The sequence below is a fragment of the Pleurodeles waltl genome, chromosome 9 (assembly GCF_031143425.1).
Source record: "Pleurodeles waltl isolate 20211129_DDA chromosome 9, aPleWal1.hap1.20221129, whole genome shotgun sequence".
Classification (NCBI taxonomy): domain Eukaryota; kingdom Metazoa; phylum Chordata; class Amphibia; order Caudata; family Salamandridae; genus Pleurodeles; species Pleurodeles waltl.
Window position 1 is genome coordinate 100,725,409 of NC_090448.1, and position 13,229 is coordinate 100,738,637.

Consider the following 13,229-nt stretch of genomic DNA (forward strand, 5'->3'; position numbering starts at 1 on the left):
AAGTGTATTGTTTCCGCTTTTATCTCTTCTTTAATGGCATCCTGCCAAAATAAAGATTTTTTTGGGTCACATGCATAACACTTGCGAGAAACATTCTCTGCAGTTTCCCTTTAGAGACCCATGGCTTTTTTTCAACTGGAGGCTGGGAATCCTTAGCTTGGGAATTATGTTGGGGCCCTTTAGAGAACTCCCCCTGTTTACCTTTACCCCTCCTTCTTCTGATCGGGACCCTGCCAACCCTTGGTGGAGTTTCCCGGTTAGACCAGACAGCCTTAGGGTGGTTATCCCCCTGCTTTTTGCCTACCTCCCTCCACTTTTCTGACACTGTTTTTGCTGGTTTTAGGACTCTGCACACCTTACCACTGTTAACCAGTACTAAAGTGCATATGATCTCTCCCTTAAACGTGGTAACATTGGCTCATATCCAATTAGCATAGTTAATGTACTTGTAAGTCTCTAATAAAGTGCACTACATGTGCCCAGGGCCTGTAAATTAAATGCTACTAGTGTGCCTGCAGCACTGATTGTGCCACCAACATAAGTAGCCCCTTAACCATGTCTCAGGTCTGCCATTGCAAGACCTGTGGGTACAGTTTTGCTGCCACTTCGCCTTGGCATTTAAAAGTACTTGTCAAACCTTAAGCTCCCCTTTTTCTACATATACATCACCCCTAAGGTAGGCCCTATGTAACCCTATGAAGATAAAAGCTAGGACCTATACCTGTTTAGTTTATATGTTCTAGTAGTGGATAATTCCCAAATCTGTTTTCCACTACTGTCAGGCCTGCTCCTTTCATAGGCTAGCATTAGGGGTACCCTCATATACTGTTTGAGTGGTAGATCCTGATCAGAAAGGGGTAAACAGGTCATGTTTCGTATGGCCTGAATGGTAATAGAAAATCCTGCTTCCTGGTGAGGTTGGATTTTATATTACTATTTTAGAAATGCCACTTTTAGAAAGTGAGCATTTCTCTGCACTCCATCTGTACCTTACAGCCTGTCTCCAATCAGTGTCTGGTCTGGGCTGGTTGACAGTTTCCTTGAGCATTTCACCCAGACAACCACAAACACAGGATACTCAGTCACACCTGCACTCATCTGCAGACTAAATGGATCTTCCTGGGACTGAAGGGTGGAGGGCCTGACACTTACATTTCAAAGGCTAGTGGCTGCCCTACACAATGGACTGCCAAACACGCCACTGGGATCCTGGCAGACAGACCTATACTGAAAGGGGACCTTGCGCACTTCAAAACCACTCTTTGAAGTCTCCCCGACTTCAAAGGCATTTTTGAGAATACAAACTGGGTCTCTGACCCCACCAACACAGACACTTCTGGACCTGAACCTGCAACCTGCAAACTGTCAAGATGAACTGCCTGGCTGCCCAAATGACTCATCCGGACTGCTTTGCTGAGAAGGACTGCTGGCCTAATGTTGCCCTGCTACACTCTGACTTTGCTGAGAAGTGCTCTCCAAGGGATTGGATAGAGCCTGCCTCCTGTTTTCTGAAGTCTCAGGGCCAAAAAGAATTAGGGGGTCATTAAAACCCTGGCGGTCAGTGTTAAAGCAGCGGTAAAACCGCCAACAGGCCGAGGGTAAAAAAAATGGAATCACGACCGTGGCGGAAACCGCCAACATAGACAGCCACTTTAACACGCAGACCGCCACGGCGGTCCAAACAAACACTGCGGCGGTAACAGCCAACAGACAGGCGGAAGACAAGGTTCCGCCAACTGTATTACAACAGTCCAATCTGCCACCTTTTCCGGGGCGGATTCACCCCGAACAAAAACACGTCGGAAACAGGACTTGGAAGAGAAAACGCTCACCTCTACACACCCCACGAGGAACCAGAGCTCCAGGTACTCCCAGCCTTTATCTTCCTGCTCCTCTACCAGGAACAACAAAGACGGTGGCGAAGACCACAGTGAGTACTGCACCTACGACACAGGGGAGGGAAAAAAGAGTGACACACACACGCAACACGGAACACTCCCACCCCCACCCTCACCCACTACAACACACACACACACACACAAGTACATGTTGATACATTACATTAACAACCCCCAGTCCCCCCTGGAAGAGTGCAAGGACAAAAGGAAATGAGTCTAACGTTTGTAATCTATTCAAATACATTAATCAAAAACACATATATATATACATATATATATATATACATTATAAACAAATATATACACAAAGAAGTCCAGGGTATTCCACCATCATTGTCCATGGACCACTGGGCCCAAAATGCATGGGCGAGGCCCACACTCAATACCCGATCAAAACGGAGAAAACACTGCTGGGGCATCACATAGAAATACAACAGGCACCTCAGGGGGAAGGAAAGGGGGGGCACCTCAGCTGGATGAGTGCACAATGCCAGATCCACGAGGGGGCTCCATGCCCACTGATGTATCCTGGGGAGTGCAAAGCCACAGTCTCACAAGTCTTTCCAGTGGGTGGGTTGCCCACTGCTGCATCCTGGCGAGTGCGAAGCCACAGTCTCACAAGTCTTTCCAGTGGGTGGGTTGCCCAATGCTGCATCCTGGGGAGTGCAAAGCCACAGTCTCACAAGTCTTTCCAGTGGGTGGGTTGCCCACTGCTGCATCCTGGGGGGTGCAAAGCCACAGTCTCACAAGTCTTTCCAGTGGGTGGGTTGCCCACTGCTGCATTCTGGGGAGTGCAAAGCCACAGTCTCTCAAGGGGATAACAGTCTCCACTGGTTCTGGAGGGGGCTTTGTGCCCAGAGTGCTTCATCCTGCCAAGGACAGAGGTAGTGGATGTAAATCTCCACTGGTTCTGGAGGGGGCTTTGTGCCCAGTTTGTTTCATCCTGCCAAGGACAGAGGTAGTGGATGTAAATCTCCACAGGTACTGGAGGGGGCTTTGTGCCCAGAGTGCTTCATCCTGCCAAGGACAGAGGTAGTGGATGTAAATCTCCACTGGTTCTGGAGGGGGCTTTGTGCCCAGAGTGCTTCATCCTGCCAAGGACTGAGGTAGTGGATGTGAATCACCACTGGTTCTGGAGGGGGCTTTGTGCCCAGAGTGCTTCATCCTGCCAAGGACTGAGGTAGTGGATGTAAATCTTCACTGGTTCTGGAGGGGGCCTTGTGCCCAGAGTGATTCATCCTGCTCGTGGCGGCCTCAGTAGCGTCGGAAGCTTTGGCGCTCATTGGCCTGCGGTGCTGGTGGTGGCGGTGTCCTGTTCAGCGGTACTCATGGCGACGGTGTCCTGTTCAGCGGTGCTGGTGGCAGCGGTGTCTTTGGCAGCGGTGCCTGTGGCGGTGGTGGCCGTGGCAGTGGTGCTTGTGGCGGCGGTGTCCTTGGCAGCGGTGCCTGTGGTGGCGGTTTCCTGTTCAGCGGTGCTGGTGGCGGCGGTGTCCTTGGCAGCGGTGCTTGTGGCGACGGTGTACTGTTCAGTGGTGCTTGTGGCGGCGGTGTCCTTGGCAGCGGTGCTTGTGGCGGCAGTGTCCTTGGCAGCGGTGCCTGTGGCGCCAGTGTCCTGTTCAGCGGTGCTGGTGGCGGCGGTGTCCTTGGCAGCGGTGCTTGTGGCGGCGGTGTCCTGTTCAGCTGTGCTTGTGGTGGCGGTGTCCTTGGCAGCGGTGCTTGTGGCAGCGGTGGCCTTGGCAGCGGTGCTGGTGGCGGCGGTGTCCTTGGCAGTGGTGCCTGTGGTGGCGGTGTCCTGTTCAGCGGTGCTGGTGGCGGTCTTGTCCGCCGTGCAGGTTTTCGGCGACTTGCCTGTTTTTCTGTTCCCCTTCCCCACCTTTGGTGGTGGCGCAGCTGTCTTCACACTCCCAACTGTACCCCTGGGAGAGGCTTTGGTGGTAGATGTTTTGCCTCTCTCCCGCCGGGCACTGGCCAACTTTTTGTGCTTTTGAGGTGGGGGACTGTCCGTGGTCTGGCTCCTTGGCACATTGTCTGCCCTGCTGCCTGGTGCACTCCAGAAGCTGGTTACTACTGGCACCACTGTTCCCGCAGATGTTGTGGGTGAGGTGCTGGATTGGGACCTGGAAAGGTGGGCCCTAGGAGACTGAAGGGGTGGGGGAGGTGAGGGGAAGAGGTCAAGGTTAGACAGGTAAAGTTTTTGGGACACACTGGGACAGGTAGATGGAGGGGGTTTGGGAGTGGAGGAAGAGGTAGAGGTTGTAGAAGGTGTACGTTTGCTGACTTTGGGTGAAGGTGCATGGGCTGGAGGCTGTCGTGAGGTGGATGGCTGTTGGGTGGGTGTGTGGCTGCGTTTGTGTACCTTGGAAGGTGGGCTCACAGACACACTGGGAGTGGACACAGGGGATGTGTGAATGTTAGTGGGGGTGGTGACTGCACGTGAGCGGGGTGTGCTGGTGGGTGTGCTAGTGAGGGACTAGTGGCTGTAGAGGTAGTGCATGCAGGTGTGAGTGGAGACGAGACTGGGAGGTAGGAGGGAGATGAGGAGGAGGGGGACACAGTGGAGGCAGTGGCTGTTGGTATGTCTGCATGTGTATGATGCTTGCGTGAGTGCCTGTGGGATGTGTGGTGCTTATGCTTGCCTGAGCTTCCCTTGTGTGTTGACATGTGTGCATGCTGGTCTGATGGTGTGCTTGAGATAGGCTGAGGTACTGGTGTTTGGATCTGGGTGGAGGAAGTTGGAGGGGGAAGGCTAGAGACAGGGACAATGGCTGCCATCAGTGCTGAGGCCAGAGTCTGAAAAGCTCGCTGTTGGGCTGCCTGACCAGAATGAACGCCCTCCAGGTATGCATTGGTCTGTTGCAACTGCCTCTCTACACCCTCGATGTCATTCAAAACGGTGGTCAATGTCCTCCTCACTGAGGGCAGCAGGGCTCACTGGGGCAGGGGCTGAGGTGCCTGGGGCGAAGCAGATGCCCACCCTCCTGGGTGAACGGCCACTGGGCACACGCTGAGGGGCTGCTGGGAGGGCGGTGCTGATAGGGGGTGTGGCGGCTGTACCTGTTGATGCGGGGGGCACAGAGGGGCCCGCCACCGCAAGGGAGCTCCCATCAGAGGAGGAGTCTGTCTCGCTGGTCTCAGCTCCTGTCCCTGCCATGGAGCTCCCCTCGCCCTCTGTCCCACTGGTGGCTTCTGACTTCATTGTGTCACCCTCCAGGGCCATGTGGGATGCAGCTCCCTCCTGCTCCGGTGGCACTGCTCCTCCGCCTGATGATGTTATGCACACAAGAACAGGGAGACCACAAAAAGGTGGGGGGAGACAGAAGAAAGACATGTTGAGTGCATCCAATACTGCTACCGGTGATGGACACTACAGACACAGAAGCCCTCTGCACTACGCCGAGCACTTAGAGTTCCCTAATTAATCACAGGGACATGGGTTACAAGGCCTATGCCCGATTGCTGCACACATGGAAGTCACAGGACCTGACTAGGTGTAGTTGGCTCTGAGCACAGGTGGGGTGGGGTGCCACAGGGCCTGCCTTAAGAAGGGACCTTGCCTACTAACCTAGGAGAACCCACAGCCCACCTCTCCCCTCCCCCCAGACACCTACAATGCGCGCAGAATCAGCAGAATGAGAGTGTATTCACCCCCTTGTGGCTGCTGTGATGCCCTCGAGAGCCCATCCACCTCCAGATACGCCACCGCCAGAATCCGGAACATCAGGGGGGTCATGGTGTGACGGTCACCCCTCCCACGTTGGGAGGCCATGCCCAACTGGGCCTCCGGCGTCTTCTTGCTCCAGCGGTGAATGTCCTCCCATCTTTTGCGGCAGTGGGTGCTCCATCTGTTCTGGACCCCCAGGGTCTGGACTTCCTTGGCGATGGCACGCCAAATATCCTTCTTCTGGAGGGCGCTGACCTACAGGAATAGTACAGGGGAAAAGGAGAAGATATAACCATTCGCACCGTCACAGTCATTGGCCCACATCCCAACCCTTGCCATAACGCACATACACTCACCGTCGTATCATGCACGCCTCATTCTCCCCCCCATCTTTCATCAACACCACTCCAAACAGGCATTGCCCACACAGCATGCTCACAGTGTACTCACCTGTTTGTCTGGAGGACCGTAGAGTAGTGTGTGCTGGGTGAGGACCCCATCCACTAGTTTCTCCAACTCCTGCGTGCTGAAGGCAGGGGCCCTTTCCCCAGACACATGAACTATTGTCTCTTCCAGACTGAGGTCACAGCAGCACTTGCAGTGTAAGTCCTCTCCTGTCGAAGATCAGGTATCAAGTGTTTGAACAGACAAAAAATGGCGGTGACGTCAGCGGCGGTGCGTACCGTCACCGCCGGCGTACATTGTCACTCGCTCCTGGGACCCCTAGGGTCCAATGTTAACCAATGCAGGATTGCACCGCGGTCTTCAACCTCCTACCACGACGGGGTACAACGCCAGCGCAGTTACCTCATATCCCCTTGTCCCACATTACAGGTCAGGCAACCACCATTTCAGGGGGCCACATGGCATTAATTTCAACTGCGTCACACATGTCTAGGCCTTTCTTAAACACTAATACAGCCATATGTCAATGTTCACACATTTTCCTATTAAGTTGTGTTTACGTACCTCAGTGTTGGCTGACCCTCTGATCGCTGTTCTCATCCATAGAGCACGTTCGCTGGGGCAGGTGAGGAGATGGCGGGATCTTCCGGTGTACAGACCGCTGGTGGACCTGTCGACAATGGAGACGCGACATGTAATTGTCACCGACAGACTTGATCGTACCACAGTCCTGGAACTGTGTGCCCAGTTGGAGCCAGACCTGATGTCAGCTATCCGCCATCCCACAGGAATCTCCCCTCTAGTGCAGATGCTGTCAGTATTCCATTTCCTAGCAAGTGGGTCTTTTCAAAGAACAGTGGCCATTGCATCAGGGATGTCCCAGCCTATGTTCTCCAACGTGTTGTCCAGAGTGTTGTCTGCCCTGCTGAAACACATGCGCAGCTACATCGTTTTCCCTCAGGTGGAGGACATGCCTACAGTGAAAGGTGACTTCTATGCCCTGGGACATATCCCCAACGTCATAGGTGCCATTAATGGGACACATGTGGCCTTGGTCCCCCCACGCATGAGTGAACAGGTGTACAGAAACCGGAAGAGTTACCATTCTATGAATATGCAGATGGTGTGTTTGGCCGCCCAGTACATCTCCCATGTAAATGGCAAGATTCCTGGCTCAGTGCATGAAGCTTACATTCTGCGGAATAGCAACATCCCTTATGTGATGGGGGAACTCCAGAGGCGCTGTGTGTAGCTATTAGGTGAGGACATGGACCCAATACAGTGTGACTAGGTGTCTGGCGATGTCCCTAAGAGTTAATGTGTGTCTAACAGTTGTCCCTCGACATTTGCAGGTGACTCTGGTTACCCCAACCTGTCATGGCTACTGACCCCAGTGAGGAACCCCAGGACAAGGGCAGAGGAACTCTACAATGAGGCCCATGGACGAACTAGGAGGATTATAGAGAGGACCTTCAGCCTCCTGAAGGCCAGGTTCCGGTGCCTCCTTATGACAGGTGGTTCCATATTCTACTCACCAAAGAAGGTGTGCCAGATCATCGTGGCCTGCTGTATGCTTCACGACTTGGCTTTGCAACAACAGGTGCCTTTTCTGCAGGAGGATGGTCCAGATGGAGGTGTTGTGGCAGCTGTGGAGCCTGTGGACAGTGAAGACGAGGAAGCAGAAGAAGAGGACATAGACAACAAGAACACGGCGATCCAACAATACTTCCAGTGAGACACAGGTAAGAAGACAACACCGCCTGGTACATCTGATTTAATTTCTCTACCTCTCATCTGTCTGTCATTTTCACCCAGTGTATGGACACTGAGTTGTCACTTTCCCTTTCAATTTCACAGATGTGGGTCCCACTGTGTAACCTCTGCTTTGTTTCCACATGGACTAGAGCTGTGTGACATAGGTATGTTGACATTACATTGGATATAGCATTTTTCCACAGTTATTGCAAATACACATTTTCGAAAGCACAGACTGACTGCAGATTGTTTTGTGATTTAAGAGTGTTTATTTAAGTGCCAAATAGTGGAGGGGGTTGTAAAATGGTCAGGGGTGATGGTGGAGGAATGTCCATGGCAGAGTCCAGTCTATTAGTCTCACAGGTGCATTGTCGAAAGGGGCAAAGGAAGTGGAGCTAGGACAGTTAAGTATGGACAGGGTGACAGAGTGGGACAGCAGGATGACAATCAGGGTGGTCTCATTGTTTGGCGGGGTCTTGGCATTGTTCTCTGTCTTTGCCCTGGATCTCAGGGACCGTTTGCGGGGTGGTTCTCCATCTGCAGGGGGTGGGGTGCTGGTGTCGTGGTCCTGTGGCGGTGCTTCCTGTCCACTAGCGCCGGCGGAGGTGGTGGGCAGTTCATCATCCAGGCTAGTGTCAGGGGCCACTTGTTGTGCCACAGTGTCCCTCCTGGTGTTGACAAGTTCCTTCAGCACCCCTACAATGGTGCCCATGTTGGAATTGAAAGATTTGAGTTCCTCCCTGAACCCCAAATACTGTTCCTCCTGCAGCCGCTGGGTCTCCTGAAACTTGGACAGTACTGTTGCCATTGTCTCCTGGGAATGGTGGTAGGCTCCCATGATGTTGGAGAGGGCCTTGTGGAGAGTGGGTTCCCTGGGCCTGACCTCCCCCTGCCGCACAGCAGCCTCTCAGTTCCCCTGTTTTCCTGGGCCTCTGTCCCCTGAACCGTGTGCCCACTACCACTGCCCCCAGGACCCTGGTGTTGTTGGGATGGTGGGTTAGCCTGGGTTTCCTGTAGTGGTGGACACACTGCTGCTTGATGTGTCCTGGGGACAGAGGTATGGGCCCACTGAGTGGGTGCCCTGCTGGTGTTTCCAGAGGGGGAAGCTCTGTAGTGGCCTGTGCCAGTGTGAGGGGAACCGACTGTCTCGAGGTCCCAGATGGGCCGGGCTGGTCATCTAGATCCAGTTGGACAGAGCTGCTGTCATCAATGTGGGTCTCTTCTGTGGGTGGAGTGGACATGTCGGGCCCCCCTGTCCGGTGACGTTGGGTAGGGGTCCTGCAGGGGTGTAAAGGCATGATTATTGCATCTGTATGTGCCATGGTGTGCAATGGGTGGGTGACACTGTACCCCAGTGCTTTCATTCTTGTTTGGGACCTTGTGTGATAATGGTTTAGGGGGGTGTATGGGTATGTGCAGTGGACATGCTTTGGTGATGGGTGTCCATGCTTTGGTGTTGCATGCAGGGCTTGGGTTTGGGATGTGTGGTTTGTGATAGTGGGAAATGTGTGAGGAGTTGGAGTGATGGGGGTGAGGGTGAGGGTGGGGGTAGGTGATAACATGCAGGTAGGGTGGGGTTAAGGTTTGACTTACCAGAGTCCATTCCTCCAGCTACTCCTGCGAGGCCCTCAGGATTCAGTATACCCAAGACCTACTCCTCCCATGTTGTAAGTTCTGAGGGAGGAGGTGGGGATCCGCCACCAGTCATCTGAACCGCAATCTGGTGTCTTGAGACCACGGAATGCACCTTCCCCAGTAGGTCGTTCCACATCATCCTGATGTCATCCCTAGTTGTTGGGTACTGTCTCACTGCATTGACCCTGTCCACGATTCTTCGCCATAGCTCCATCTTCCTAGCTATGGTGGTGTGCTGCACCTGTGATCTGAATAGCTGTGGCTCTACCCAAACCTGGGGTGTCTTTGCGGGGCCATGGGTGGTGTGGGTGATGTGTGGGGTGGTGTGTTTTGTGATGTGTGGGGTGATATTTAGCGGTGTGTTGTGTGAGGTGTATGGATGTTGTGTGAGTGATAGTGTTGAGTGCCTGTGGATGCTAGTGTTGTTTCTGGTGGTGTCTCTCTCTGGCCTTCTGTCGCAATTGTTGTCGTAGCGGTTTGTGGGTGATGTGGGTGTGTGTTTTACATTATATTGGGTGTGTGGGAGTGGTGTGTGTATGTGTATCAGGTGTGTGTATTTCGATTTGTCCAATGTGGATGTGTTTTGTAAATGTGTGTGTATTTTGAGCACGGCTGTATGTACCGCCAATGGAATACCACGGTTGAAAGACTGCTGGGTGGATTCGTGGGTCATGATAGTGTGGGCGTATTCCTGTTGGCGTGAAGGTGGAGGTTTTCTTATTGCCAGTTTATCACTGACCTTTGCTGTGGCGGACTTGTGTGGGTGTCTAAATTTTGGCAGATTCCGAGCTGTGGGTCATAATGGCTGTGGCAGAATTCCGCGGCGATGTGTTGGCGGTCTTCTGCGCGGCGGTAAGCGGCTTTTACTGCCAATGTTGTAATGACCCCCTTAATCTCTTCACGAAACTCCTTGTGTGCCAAAAATCAATGCACAGCCTGCCGAAAACCACGCACAGCCATTTTGTGACCGAGAAATCACCGCACAGCCGAGCCGGAACGACGCAGCCTGACTTCCTGAGTGAAGAATCGATACAGCACCTGCCTTGCGGCTGGAAATTCAACATATAGGCTACCAGATCGACGCACGGCCAAACTGGAATGACGCAGTCCAACTTCCTGAGTGAAGAATCAACGCAGTGCCTGCTGCGCCACAGAAAATTTGTCGCATCACCAGCCAGATCAATGCAAAGCCTGTGACTTCTTCCCACACACCCATGATTTTCTCGCATCGTCCATGGGAGTCAAAAAGATCCCCACATCACAGTGAGGAACCAAGTCTGTGTGCAAAAATCAACGCAAAGCCCCTTGCAGTGTGGAAAGAAATGACGCATCCTCTGTGCCCCATCGGAAAATCTGATGCATACCCTTTTTTTCATGCATCTCCTCCTCTGCAGTCTCCGTGCATGTTATTTATGATGCAAACCAGGTACTTTGTGTTAACAAGAGACAACTGTTGATTTCTAAGATTTAAGACTCTTTTTAATCTTGCAAAAGTGATATCTCAATTTGTGCTTATCGAATCTTTATCGTTTTGACCTAAATTTAACCAGATAAATATCATATATATTTCTAAACCAGTGTGGTACATTTTTGTGGTATTTTCACTGTGTTACTGTATGATTAATTACAAAAATACTTTATATGTTGCCTTCTAAGTTAAGCCTGACTGCTCAGTGCCAAGCAACTAGAGGGTGGACACAGGATCATTTGGATTGTGTGTGACTTACCCTGAGTAGGATTGTGGTCCCTATTTGGACAAAGGTGTATACCTCTGCCAACTAGAGACCCCATTTCTAGCATTGGTGATCAGTGGTGAGGCTAGGACTTGTATTTGTGCAGTGACATACAATAGTTATGTATACACTACCTACCCACAGTTAAAGGTCAATATGATTTTTCTCTTTTTTCTGCAATTTTCCCATGCTTGATATTTTCATTAAATCCTAAACAACATTTTTCTGGCTGGGTCTCAAGTAGAAACTGGAGAGTTTGACCTAGCCAAGCTGGAGACAAACACTGTCACCCAGCTGAAAGGTTTGTGCAAGGTGATGGGAGTACCTACCTGGGGTGCCTCCATTTAGGAAGAGTACCAAAAGGAGCTGAAGGCCTGCCCAGAAGCCCACTCACAAGAGAATGTTGTAGTGGAAGAGCCAGAGGATGGCTCTCCGGAGGATTTGCCACAAACAGTAGGGGATGACACCCTGGATCTGTGCCCATTGCTAAACCACTGAGCGGTGTCTCAAATCACAGCCTGACCACAGAGGAAAGGAGGGAGGAGAGATAGTTTCAACTGCAGGTGGCCAGGTTATACACGGAGGCAGAAGAGACAAGAGCAGAAAGAGAGGCTGAGAGAGCAGCCAGAAAAGCTGAGGCTGCTGCAGCTGAGAGGGCCTTGGCTGAAAAGAAACTCATCTTGGCTCATGAACTGAGTCTGAAGGAGCTGGAGCTCAAGTCTAGGCAGTCTAAATCCAGCAGTGATGGTGGCAGCATACATACTGGACCTGCTGGGGACAAAAAGGTTTGTGTACCCACAGATGTATTGCCAAGTTATGTGTGGGAGATGACATAGATAAGTGTTTTTCTGCTTATAAAGTTGCACTAAGGCATCATGGTGTTCCTGAAGAGCAATGGGGGGCGGGCTTGTAGAAACATATGCCATTACTTGGGAGGGACATATTTTTCACCCTAGTGTTTGGGGAGCTCAACAAGTATGCCCCTATGTAAGCCATTTTGATTGCTAAGTTTTGGCTGACCCCTGAAAAGAATTGCCAGAAATTCAGGGACAGCACCAAACTCTCCACACAAACTTGGGTAGACTTTTTGATTTTTCTAGGAAGGCACTGAATGGATAGGTGCGGGGCAGTAATGTAAATGATTATGTGGGTTGTATAATTTGATCCTGAGAGAGAGCATATGCTCAGTGATTGCTTTACAGAGTTACGCCAGCACTTGATTGACAGTAAGCTGACTAATCCTAGGAAGCTTGCTGAGGAGGTGTCCAAAAAGGTATCTGGGGGGAACACCCACAAAGGTGGTCAGGGTTCCCACCAGAAAAAAGAGGGGGGATAAAAACTTAAAAATAAGGAATTCTCAAAAGACCCCCAAGATAGTTCCCAAGGTGATAGTGGTACCCAGTCCCAACCTGATTCTGCAAAGAAACCAGGGTTCTTTGACCGTAAGAAAGGGAGGTTTGTACCCCAACGCAAGTATGGTAATTCCAAGGGCGACTCCAAGTGTCCAAAGAATGCATAGCCCCCCATTGGAGGGCAGACACCTAGGTTGGCTAGTGGAGCGTTTGGGAGGAGGTAGTCCCAGATAGCTTTCGGGAGCAGATAGAGGTAACCCTAGTGTCCCTGAGAGATGAGGAAATGATGCCAAAAGCTCACATGCCTGCTAATATTTCCAAATATAGGCAGTGGGTCACCATTAATGGGCAAAGGGTGGAGGCTATGTGTGACACAGGAGCCAGCATAACTACTGTCAGGGGTCAGCTGGTGTCAGCAGAGCAGGTCATCCCCAATACATTCCACCAGGTCATAGTCGCTCACAATCGTGAGAGCCACCTACCTGTGGCTCTAGTTCCCTTTGAGTAGGGGGGGTTCTCTGGTACTCTGAAAGTATCTGTGAGTCCTGCCATGCCTGACGATTGTATGTTAGGCAATGATCTTGAGCACACTACTTGGAAGGAGGTAAAGCTCACCTGGAGATGTTAGGTTTGTGTGACTGAGTCTGCATGGCTATAAGGTTCATGGCTGCCCAGGAACGGTGTCAAGGGCGTCTGGAGCCTGGAACATTGGCCCAGACAGCCATGGAGAGGGGCAAGGGGCATGGGAGATTGGTCCCAGAAGTTCCCATGGTGGTTGATGGGGGTCTCT